We start from the raw sequence: 11354 nt of genomic DNA on the forward strand, positions 1-11354 counted from the left end.
AACTGTCCAGTCCCTTTACCACTGGACTGCTGTGTAAGTCTACACTTCAGGGCCCCCATTTGGAGTCTAGATAGTCTCTACTAGAGCCTAGAGCTTTATCCTTATATCACAGCCATGACCATAGCACACCTGTGCTCTCCCACCTGTACTCTCACACCTGTGTGGTCTCCTGTGGCTGTCAGTTCACGTCTAGATCAGCTGCAAAACTTTGGTCCTTACCTACAAACCCCTACGTGCTTAGCACCTGTCGAACAACTCCGCCACCTCCAGATTTACAACCTTTGCAATTCGCTCGGTTAGCCCGGGACAAAGACTTGCTGAATGGAGGGCCTGCACAGCCCCTTGGCTGTGAAGCGCTCTGCCTTATTACATCAGAGATTCTGGGACCTTAAGCACTACTCGGCTTTGGCCCGTCTCCTTGCTTATAGTTTACGGCTCACACATCTGCTCTCACCCATTCGCAGAGCTGGCTTTTACTGAGGCACTTCATTTGCTTACAGACACAGCAGCAATGCCTCCAGGATTTGGGCCTGAAGTTACTTTCTCCACTGTTCCCACTGCCCGGGATTTACACACACTCATGTGGCCGACTGACCTGAAGTGGGACAACGGCACGATTCCACATCCGTTCATGAGACACAAATTAATATGGAGCACACTAAATAAGTGATCGGCTCTCACATGGAAAAGCTTTTATTCAATTGCTGAATAATTCCGTGTTATATTAGATTTACTACTTATTGTAGATGTTCTGAGAAAGCTTGTGTCCTCGTTCAACATTTCCCTTTTTACGTAAAAAAACCCTAATTTAATTCCTTGTGACAACTTGCCCGTAATCCCTACTGCCCCCCTTTTCCATGCGTCTCTCAGGTTTCGTGTCCGCCAAGTCTTTAACAAATCCCAACATTCTTTTCACATGTAGCTCTTAACAACTGTGTAAAATGACTAATTTACCCATAAACCCTTGGGGGACAGTGGCGGTCTGTCTCCCCAGCACATACGCGGTCCTGCTGTCTTACAGATGACAATATGCACAACTGTAGTTGCAAACAATAACAATTCTTTATTTCTCTGCAGGCATGACCCGCAACAGCCACTGAGTTGCATCAGATGCAAAAACAAGAATGTGGTGTCTGTAATGAAATTCATTTTCTAGGTTTCACAGCCCAGTATAGTGTATGGCAGTCCTTTGAATGCTGTATTGAAAATCAGACATTTCTCCATAATGCTATCCTCAAAATAAAGCCTTCTTTTAGTCAATATCATCTACGATTTATATGGCCTAAATGTATTTGAGAGCTCTTGGTTCTCCCTAACTGTAATGTGCTTTGACATGGCCTTAGGTAAAAGAGGCTATCTAAACACAAAGTGCGGATTAAAGGGACGAGCCACAATGCTGCCAAAGCCAATACCTGACCCAGAGAAAGTCTTGTTGTTTAATTTCATTTGTTTTTTCCCCAGCAATGTATGTTCTTTCACTTCACTGGCCTTTTAAAACTATCATGACTACAATCGTCAGAGGTTTCCCAATGATTACCATACATACACAATGTGAAAACTTGTCCTTGGTCAAAACGGGAAAAAGCATATTGGAATAAGTAGTTTCTATGTAATCCTTTATTGGGTCATTTGACTGTTGCTTTGTGTGCGTGTGCGCGTATGTGTGTGTCACTGTGATTAATTGCCCGCTGCAGGCTACAGAACGGAGCCTCAATCACGGGTGCCTCGGTGGTTTGCATTCATTTTCATGCCTCCTTCATTCGTCATGATGCTCTCCCTGTCTTTTAGGATCTCAAACGCTGCAGATTATAATGTTCACTTTCTCGTTTGCATCTCTTTGGTTGATCTTAAGACTCCTGTATTGCTGTGAAGGTGCCATTTTTCATCTGTAGGAAAGGGTTTTCTTTTGCCTGCCATGTTGGCTGGCATCCAAACACTTTGATAAACCTTTTTCCCCAAAAACATTTCACAGTAGGTGTTCTGCAATTAATGCAAGATATGATATTCACCGTAATAAAACAGATTTTTCACTGCTTATGTGCCATTATACTCAACCTAATATTCTGTAATGTTGTTAATAAGCACAAAATGAGAAGAGGATCGATACATTATTCAAACTGGAATACTCTAAGTGGAATGATCCTTGCCCAGTGTTTAACATCATTATATACTGTTTATTATATCAATAATCCTTATAAATGGTTTGTTTTTGTTACTGATTTCTAAAGCAGGAAGATCTCTTCCATTCCTACAATAGTGTTTACCTGCAGATCCTTCATAACACTAGTCACACTGTCTTCCATGTTTTGTTTTCTCAAAGCATCTCCTTCTAGTCACCATTTTAATGGTAGCATGCCTCCATCCCCCCAACACACACACACACACACACACACACACACACACACACACACAGAGACACACACACATACTTACACTTTCTGCATAGATGCTCTTTTTCTGTACTCACCCAATTCTTCTCAGAACAGACCACCGGCATTTTGTAACAGGGGGGAAACCAGTAATTACATGCATGTAAGTGTGTATGTGAATGTATATGTGTATGTGCATGTATATGTATATGTGTGTGTGTGTGTGTGCGTGCATGTATATGTATATATATGTGTGTGTGTGTGCATGTATATGTATATGCGTGTGTGTGTGTGTGTGTGTGTGTGCATGTATATGTATATGTGTGTGTGTGTGTGTATATGTATATGTGTGTGTGTGTGAGTGTGTGTGTGGCTGTGTGTGTGTGTGTGCATGTGTGTGTGTGTGTGTATGTGTATATGTATATGTATGTGTATATGTATATGTGTGTGTGTGCGTGTGTGCGTGTGTGTGTGTGTGCATGTATGTGTATATGTATATGTGTGTGTGCGTGTGTGTGTGGCTGTGGTTACAGCTGGGAGTTCTGAGGTGTCCTCTCTGCGCCAGTGCACTCCATCCATCCTTCTCACAACAGGGGGGAAGTAAAAAAGCCGCAGTCCCACACTGAGTTCAACCAACCCCAACACCCCCCCAACCTCCTCTCCTCCTCTCCCCACACGCTGGCAGCTGATTTTCTGGGATTTAAAGGAACCCCTTTTCCCCCCTCTCCCTCTTCTCCTGGACAACTTTTAATGCTTTAACGGCTAAATGTAGCGTAAAGCAAAACTCAGCAATGCATGCAACCGTCTCTGAAACATGCACAGATGAGGGAGGCACTCGAGCTCCAGATTCGGTTTTATGGCAGCGTGAGTCAGAAGCGGGAAGGACAACCAGTCCCATTTGTTTGCAGTTAAGCTCGTGCTCTGCAGCCCTTTAGAAGAGGCCATCCAAATATGCATATGAATATGTATGTGTAATTCAGTGAAACAAATGTCTCCTGAGGGATCGCTAATGCAGGAGCGCGACTAGACGGAGAGGTCTAAACCCGGACTGACAGCCTGTGATGTAAGCAGTGAGATCATGTGACCCTGCTCTTTAGCTCTTCGCACCCTCTCATTGACTGGCAACGTCAGCATTAGACACACGGTTTGAGCCACCCTGTGCCAGTGTGGACACATCACCTTTCAGCACGCAATATACGCCTTATCTATGTGCACACACACACACACACACATGCACACGGGCATAATGTGTCTATGCACGGCCCTGCCGACAGCCCTCTCCACCTGCAAAATAATGTCCTACTGCGCCGGGATGCCCGATAGACCCAAGGGCGCTCTGAAGAGTCACCCCTCTCCCTCTTCTGCTCGAGGAGTTGAGCATATGTTAGCTATCTGTGCCCGGGCCCTGGCATTATTTACAGTCAGAACTCTCCAATGGCTCCCTGTTAGTAGCAGCGGGATGGAAAACCTTACTGTAGCTCATCTAGACCTGCACCCAGAGAAAGAAAAGGTGATTTAAAGCACGGCGGGGCCTTGGAGAAAAAGGAGGAGAGTGTGGAGAAAAAAGAAAAAAATCTGGGCAAAGCTGCTTTGTAGTACCTGCTAAATCCGTCAGTGCTTTCTTTGGCTCTCCACTCAAAGCCACTCCTCTCTGGGGTGGAGGTGAATGTGAGGAATGGCATTCAGGTTCGCAGAATAAATAAAAAGCGGGGAACAAAAAAAAGAGCTGAGAGAGAGAGAGAGAGAGAGAGAGAGAGAGAGAAAATCAGTGCCTAATAGACTCCTGTCACCCTCTCAGGAGAGCATTGCATTCTGGGTAAAGTATGGCTCCTGGCAGAGGAGTGCCATTGTTCTGCCAACAGCCTTTCAGCAATCCAGTACCCTACACCACTCCCTCTGCAGGGCAGATAAGACCACTGGACACATATAATAGCAATGAACAAGCAGTAGCTGCATAAACTGTGTTTCTGCTCTATAACAGTGATGGGAGTGTGACAATTTATGAACCTTAATATAGGCAAGGCTAACATAGGTTACCATGGACTCTTTGATTTGAACCAATCATAGTGTTTTCCTGTGGTTAGCAAAGTCTTCTGATTGGTTCATGTAAGCCAGCAACTGGCAGCACATGGTAATTCCACCCATCACAGCCAAAGCGTCACTCTTCCATCACTGCCCTCCAACCCTCATTAGTGCCAGAGTGACCCTCTGAATGGCCAGTGAGGGGTGAAAGATGTGATACCCGTCTAACAGCTGAGAAAAGGTCACCAACGCTGATGCCGGGACAGAAACGGTACGGAGGCCTGTGACTGACTCCCCAGGTCAGCTGACCTGCCTGTCCCCGGCACACCTGCAGGGATCTGTAGGGCGCAAGATGAACTTGACTCACCCCAAGGAAGCGGCAGCTGCCATGCCCCAATCTCATTGGGAATTTCCAATAAGTTCTGGAATCCTGACTCTGGCCCCAACAGTGCTGTCAGGAGGAGGTTCTGCCTGTGAGGCCAAAGCCAAATCCACAGGATCCAAACCCACAGCGTTCGGGGGAAGCGCTCCGCTCTTAGAGTTTTGTGACATTTCTCAGCTTCAGCGGGGAGACGGAGCTCTCCGTTCCCATGTCTGTCAAACACCTCGCGCCGCAACCTAGACACGCTTGGTACAGCTGCAAACACACACTGAGGGTCACACACACACACGCACAGAGATGCAAACACAGGGGCACACAGTAACACACGCATATGCACATACACACGTATTCATTCTTGCACACGGAAACTCTCTCTCTCTATCTCTCTCTCTTTCTCATACACACACACACACACACACACAGTTGTGACTGTTGTGGCCGCTGCAGTCTCATGCAGTCAGCAACGCACTGAAAAGCGAAGAGATTCCTCCCTCTCCCTTTCCCCGGGACTGAACTGGGAGTGACCCGCCTGGCAGACACACAGCCCCGATGGAAAGAATGTAACCCAACTCTCCTCTGTCCTGCCAGTGAAAGAGAGAAAGAACTCTCCCTCTTTCTCTCTTTTATTCATGGGTTCTTTTTTAAAATAAAGAAGGAAAAAAAAAACAGCAACACCTAAATCTCAGGTTTGGGTCAGGCAGTGTCGGCTGTTTTTTTTTTTGTACAGCAGGTGAGGCCTCCACCCACTCACTACCAGCACTAGGCCCAAGCTCTGTTTGCAGTAGACAGCTCAGACCTGCCTGTCTTTAACCTCTCCATTCTGTAGTTAATACATTAAAAGCTGTACATTACATGTTTTTTAGCAGATGCTCTTGTCCACAGCGACTTCCAGAACAATAGAACATAAGTGTATCCATTCAAGTTAAATAGGCAACAGCGTCAGACCAGGCTAAAAACACTCCCAGACAAGTAGACGGCATATCCACTATGCTTCACAGGCCAGGAGTTACATCACTATCTAGAGATGGGTACCTGTCACGCACAGGCTAAAGATTCCTTTAAACATCCTCTTTTGTTTCTCTGATCCAAGCCACCAGGACCATCTCCGGAGGCTGTAGATGTGACTTCACTCAACTATGCAGACCTTAGCAGTTGAGCCTTGGGCCTTTTACTGTCTCATGGGGGTTTAGGTTGGTAAAAAGCCAATAGGCTCCTACTTCTGTTACATCACTGATCTTGATCACTGGACACCACTGCTCCAGTGGGAACATTTGAATCGGATTAAGAGAAGTACACTACATTTGTATTTCTGGTCAGGTTCAAACGCCGTGAATGTAAGTGATCCTATTCGAAAGCAAGAGTGGAAATACACCCACGCCATCCCAAGGCTCACAAAACTCCCATAACAAAACTCGCCTGCAGCAACTTAATCACGCCTGTCATGACTGTTGCAGTGTGAGCCGGGCACCAGCATCGCGCCGCGCGTGTGATTTCAGGAAGCATCTGTGAGCTGGTCTGTGAGGCAGCCGAATGGATTCCAACACGCCGCGGGTTAAAAACCCTCGTGTCAAGAGCGAAATCAAATCAAGCTGGGCGATAGTGCTGAAGGGAGAATGAGACGTGGAAGCAGCGGGAGGGGACTACATGTTTTAAAACTCCTTCGGGGAAAGCGTGTTAAAGCATACTAGTATTACAGTACAGTATTGTCACTTAGCAGAAGCTCCAGAGTGACTTGGTTGCAATTTTTACCAGAGGTGGACACCCCGGTTTCAGAAAGTAAAAGTCCTACCATGTATTTGTTCTAGCCATTCACTAAACAAGGTGATTTCACTAATTAGCTCCTCTGCCTGGCTGAAGAGTTGTGCTAATTAAATTCAGCCGGTGTAGTGCACGGGTGGAACAAAAATGTGGCAGGACTTTTACTTTCTGAAGCAGGTGTCTGATTTTTACAATGTTATCCATTTATACAGCTGGATATTCTACTGAAGCAACTCTGGGTTAAGTAAGCAAGGGTACAGCAGCAGTGCCCCAGTGGGGAATTGAACCAGCAACCTTTTGATTATGAGTCCTGCTCCTTACCACTCTGCTAGGATGCTGCTGTTCATGCAAGACCAAAGTGGTAGATCTTTCACATACGGCACTGTGACTTTATTATTATTTCTGTGCATTTTTAATGAGGGGGGTGCTTGAAAGCTTTTCTCTCATAAAAACCTTATCTCAGCACGTGGGTCAAGGAAATGGCGTGAGAATGTTAAAATCCAAGTACAGCTAAGGACACTCTTGCATAAGCTGATTGTCTGGTTTTGCTTCCTCATATGAACGCAGGGAGAGAGAGAAGTGGAGGACAGAAAGCAGAAGCTGTGAGGCTTCTCGGGCAGGGCGATTAAAGTGGCACTTTGCGACGCTTTCAGGAAATGGCACACGGGACGCGGCTGACCCGGGGACCCAATAAACCAGGGCAGGAGAAAGAGGATACCACCAGGGGAGTCTGGGCTGGAGAGGTGTCCAGACAACGGCTCCTTGAATCCTTGAACCCTGTCCTGCCAACAGCTGAGGATGAAAACCAACCCCTCCCCCGGCAGGATGCCACATGCCCCTCTTCTCTTTCTCTTCTCTCGCTCTGTCTGTCTCTCCCTCTCGTTGTCTTCTCCCTCTGTCCTGTCTCCGTGACAACAAGGGAAAAGAAACAGTGTGCACCCCCCCACCCTCTTTCAAAGTCTCCCAATTTCATAGGTTCTGAATTAACTGGCTGCTGCCTGAATCATGTGATTACACCTATGTAACAGTGGTGCAGGTTCACAGGAACTTTCTATGGTGGTTTCAGTTGTTTTGATCACATGAAAATTAACCTGGTAAGACTTAAATCATTCATGGGTTGTGACCAAGGAATAAATTTATCCATTAAAGTTTTGGAGCTGTACAGAGAGCAAATGAGCGTAAAGATGGGGCCCATTTCCACTAACAGTTTCTGTTAAGAGGTGAAGCTAATGTCAGAGCTACAGTATCCATAGCCATGGCTGTGGCTGTGTTGTGATGGTGCACTGATGCATTCTGCACAACTCCGTACCTCCTCTACACCATTAAAACTGTTGCAAAGCATCTTGGGAATTAAGATTATGTGCACAATGCTTCAGATTTCCCAGGGCGCTCCCCAACCGCCGTTTCCCCCGGGACTCTCACTTTGCTCCAGGAATGCTGCCACAGGGAAAATCCAACGTGTGCCGGGTACACACGTAAACAAACAGGACCAGTTTTGTTTCTCCGGAGTCTGGGGGCGGCTCCGGTTTCCCAGCTGTCCCGCCAGAATCTGTCAGCTGCGTCTATCAAACAGAGAAGTCAGACACTGCAGACAGCTCGTCAGACACACGACCACCACCACCCCCCTCCCCCACACACAAGCCCACAACAGTCTCTGACTGCAACACCGTGCCTCACTCATCCTCTCCCAGCAACACCTTAGCTGTTACCATGGTAACATGGTTCCCGTGTCCCTAAGCAGTGGACTTTTTTTCATAAAGTTTTACTGTGACCTTTTTTATTTTTAAATGTCAGTGTGCTAAAAATGAAAATAAACATCCACAGCTAGTCACTCTTAATCAGCACCTTGTGGAAGGCAATTTGACATCTTTTCAACTGCTCAGTTTTCATCCAGAAAACAAATTTAAGACAATGTTTTGGTTGTTTTTTTAATGAATAGTTCCCAAAGCTTATGAGCAACACTGGATGTTCTTGTCACATTCTTTCTTTCCGGTCTGCAGAGGGTCATATAGTAAATGAGGAGTGTGTGTGGTGGGGAGGGGTTCCAGTGTGTGTCCATCCCAGTATTCCCCTCAGGTCACCACACAAAGCTGTGTGTGGGCCTTGCTACTGGAATGTGGGAGGTCTCAGTCATGACTGGTTCTGTGGCTGACCGGCAGATGGACTGACACCCCATTTATATCAAATATTTGCAACAGAGTGCTTGCATGTAATCCCAAACGCCCACATGAGCTTTCCACAGATTTATTGTCATATTGTGCGAACACTGCAGTATGTGCTACAGCCTGGTAGAATGTTTTAATGCAATTATCAGATTCTTTCAACAATGGAAAGCTGAGACCCCGAGCATTCCATGTCAAAGTGTCTTGTGACACCACAGGACAAAGTAACACAAGGATGTAAAAAAAAATTGCATATTTAGGTTCAGGAGGCAATAGGAAATGAGCAGGTAGCGTCCTCGTCAGTTTGCATGCTAACAGACGGAGTGCTGAGATTTATTGAAGGAAGGGAGGAGGATCTGGATTAGGGCCTTGCACATTCAAAAAGTGCCAGGCAGCTCCGAGAGAGTGGGGGAAAAGAAAAGAAGAATCAATCACAGTATCTTCCACACTGAGCCCCGCTCCTCTGGCTGTCACCACCTCCCACACACAGACGGGACAGCTGCAGGAGTGCCGGGCCAACGCGGCATGTTCCGAAGCTGCGTCCTGACTTCCATCAACTCCCCCCGCACTGACCTGCAGGGGGCGCCGCCCACAGGAAGGTGAGAGGGGGGATGAGGAATCTGAGCAGCAGACCAACAGTAAAGCAGAACAAGGGTATTATAGTCTTGTAGAGGCATTTTTTTTCCATATTTACTTAGACTTTTAGTTATTCACAGAGTGAAGACCTGAGCTGTCTGTCAGGTAGTGTGGTATGTTAGAGCTGGTCAGCCGGGTCCTTGTGGTATGCAGAGAATAAATTTAGTGTATTTACATCACTGTACAAATAAAAATGAACCAAAACTAGCCAAACCCAAAGGTAATGACATAATCCAAACCATTCACAAGTTAGTTTACAAAAGAGTATCTCAGAGTATCTGTTCAAATCTAGAGTTTCTAAACAGAAACCACCACCAATTCATTTCAGTGCTGGGAGAGACTAAAAGGGGTGAATCTACAGAAGGCGATGACAAGTTTGGTGACTATGTCCTGAAGGTGGTGAATCATTAATTCCACCAATGAGTGGCTGGACACTGCATAAAATGGAGAGATCCTCACTGTGGCATAGTGGAAGTGAGGAAGATATACTAGGAAAGCTGGAACATGAGTGGTTAAGGTGTGAAGGGCTGGTTTATTACAGAGGGCTAAGACAAGATAAGATCAAGTCTGTACATGAGTACAGATGGCAAAAGGTAGGATATGGGAGTTGCATAGGGTGTTCAAAATAAGTAGATGTATCTACCACAAAATAAGGAGAGAAGCACTTTACATGTCAATATATCAATTATATAACAATCTGAGACAGCTCTCTTTTAGAAAGAGCAGATTTTCAAAGGAGCTGCAAATCAAAATTTGAATACAAATATATGAATAATATCAACTAACAGAGGTATAGCAACACTTTTAAGTCATGTAGAATATGTTTCAGACGTTTTGCATATCTAACACAAAAAAACTGTAAGACTGCAAGGGACACAGAATTCTAAGAATAAGTTCCTGACACAGTGCAGTAGATTGAATGTTTTAATATGCAAACCTGCAAGTGAAGAAGGCCATTTTTGCACAATTTTAAACCTCAGTGCTGGCAGCACAAGTCCTTAGCTGCTCATTTAATTGTTTGCACTGCACTGTTGGAACCTCCATTGAAGGTTTTGGACATAGCTGCACACTAACCCCTTGTGGGGGACTTGTTTGTGTTCATTACAGATCTGCAACACCAATATGCATACTTTTTGGAACCTTGACAGACAGGAAGAGAGGGCGTGAATAACAAAAAGAAATAGCCGATGGAATACGATGTTCCATTTTGCTTTTGTACAATTAACCTCAGACAGACCTTTGTTTTGGGGAGAATATCCTCTTGATTACAGATGTGCTGTATCACTTGGGGCTGTTTTTGTCTATATCCACCTGGAGGTATTATTTGTCCATTTGTTCTCAGCAGAGGAGGTGGTTGAGATTGGGAGGGGGATTTTAGGCCCCGCGTCGTAGTCTGGAACACAGCTGCGGACCAGAGATCCACTAAGTGTGATACTCTGAGTGAGACAGACAGCCAGATGTTCCAGTTCCTTCAGTGTGCGGGGATACTGCCCGCTCCGCGCTGAGAGAAACACACACCCTCCTTACCATTCAAAGCTCCATACATCCCCAAAGACGACACTCACCCACTCTGACTCTTATCCGCTCACTACTTTGTCCTCTCTCTCATACACTTTTCCCACAACAGTGTTTGATATGTGCGTGTGTGTGTGTGTGTGTGTGTGTGTGTGTGTGTGTGTGTGTGTAAGAGAGAGGGGCAGAGAGATTCCAGAATACACACACAGTTCTACAGATAATGAAACCCACACTCATGTGAGTACACTGGAGCGGAAAATGAACAGAGAGCATGTCTCTACATGTTCTGCTGGCTAAGACCAGTTCAGGGTGGTCAGGTTTTCTGCAATCATTCTGAATTCTGAATTATTTCTCTCAAAGGGCCAATATATCTTAGCCTCTGAATAGCAGGTGTATTGGGAGCCATGAAAAAAATAATTAGTCTTTCACAGAAAATTTGGCAAAGATAGCCCATGAGTCACAACAGAGCCCGAAGCTCACTGTGCCAGGGAGGGGCTGGAAAGCAGAAGT

This window comes from Megalops cyprinoides, chromosome 15, assembly GCF_013368585.1.
Source record: "Megalops cyprinoides isolate fMegCyp1 chromosome 15, fMegCyp1.pri, whole genome shotgun sequence".
Lineage (NCBI taxonomy): Eukaryota > Metazoa > Chordata > Actinopteri > Elopiformes > Megalopidae > Megalops > Megalops cyprinoides.